This window comes from Brienomyrus brachyistius, chromosome 4, assembly GCF_023856365.1.
Source record: "Brienomyrus brachyistius isolate T26 chromosome 4, BBRACH_0.4, whole genome shotgun sequence".
NCBI lineage: Eukaryota > Metazoa > Chordata > Actinopteri > Osteoglossiformes > Mormyridae > Brienomyrus > Brienomyrus brachyistius.
In genome coordinates, this window is record NC_064536.1 from 5150773 (window position 1) to 5152602 (window position 1830).

Below are 1830 nucleotides of genomic sequence, written 5' to 3' on the forward strand. Positions count from 1 at the left end.
AGGCCAGAGAGAACCCCAGAATATACATGCCTAGACAAACACCTTTCAAAGAGCGTTTGTATAATTACAGATGGCAGCTTCTCACAGCAAAGCATTACATGAATATTTGATTACACGTTTTAATTCTCATACCTCATCCTGTTGTATGCAGATATTAATTTGTATCCATTGATAATTCAAGTGTCCTTTGTTAACATTTAGATATCAACTTTTGCTTTAAACTGGATGATATGGTGGGATGATAGGATTTTTGCTTCAGAACTCCAGGGTTGCGGGTTTGAATCCTGTCTCCATTCTCTGTGTATGAAGTTTCCATCTCATGTGCATTTTCTCCCAGGTTCCTTCTGCAATCTAAAGACATGTGGTGAGGCTAACTGATTCTAAGGTGTTTATAGCAGTGTATCTCAAACCAGTCCTCACGGACCTCCAGATGGTCTACGTGTTTGTTCCTTCCCAACTCCCTGGGAAATGGGACAGAGGAGGTCCACCAGAACTGGTTTGAGAAACACTAGTCTATAATGTGCGCATATATGTATGCCTGTGATGGATTGGCAGCCTGTCCTGGGTTACCCCCAGCCATCTGCCCTATGCTGCCTGGGATAGGCTGCAGCCCCCCCCCCCCCCCATGACCCTATCTGGGACAGGAAGTCAGATATATGTGAAGATTAAACTTATTCAGGCCTATATGTTCCGTAAGCCTAAAAACATTTGAAAAAAAAAATTGAACACTATTTGCATTTTTGATGAAAGAGACTTCTTTTAAAACTTTAACACAATATGAATTCTTCAGAAAGTTCGATCCATGATTAAAATTTTCTGAAATAGGTTTTTCCATCATCATCATCTTCATACCTTTGCTCCTGGTGAGGTTCACGGTAGCAGCACATGGAGTAGGAGAAACCAGATGTGTGCGCTGCTCCTCTGTGCCTTTTAAATTGCCCCTCGGGGACAAATAAAGTTTTTTGAATTTGAAAACAGACTATCTTGTTCTGGGGAATCCCCAAATGTTGCCAAACCACGAAAAAGCTGTAATATCTCCAGTGTGTCCTCCAAGCCTCTGCCCAATGGTACCTGCAGAGAACAGCGCACTTAGGAGAAAATTGGGTCGCATCTTTGTGAGACGCCCAAACCACCTCAGATGAAACTTCTCAATCTTATTCCACAAAGACATGATAAGTACAAAGAAAAACCAGTATACTGTATGCAAAACAGGGAATATGGTCTAGCCTAGGGGTGGTGCCTCGTGCAATCCATGTAGTCCCGCCAGGCTCAGGCTGAAATGGCCAAGTGGAGCCATCTTGTGGAATCATCAGCAACAGCATCAAAGGTGGCAGTCAGGTGTAGTACCAGTTGAGTGGAAAGTATGAGCAGGAAGAGTCTGGTTTATTTACAGCATAAATAACAAAGCAGGTCTTACTACTACTACTTGAAAGTTTTGGCAACAAAAAGAAAAAAAAACACAACTAAACAGAGCTGGTACTATTTGGAAAATGACTTTTAAAAATCGCTACTTCGAAAACAGACCTTATGACAATTCGTGAATAAATTCGAAATGGCAGCAAGCTGATTGTTAGTGAAGTAGCAATAAAATGTAGCTGCAATGTAATTTTATTTAACAAGTACAACACAATGAATAATTATGATTTAAAATATGACAAATGTTTACAAGAAAGGAAGGCAGTTTGTTCAGTCTTATTGTCGCGGCTCTGTTTCAGATCAGAACATGTCAGCGCAACTGCGACTATCTCATGGAAAAACATACACAGATACCCAGCATCACCCTCCTAGCGCAAAAACTTGGCCCTGTCACTCAGCCGGGCTGGAATCCCA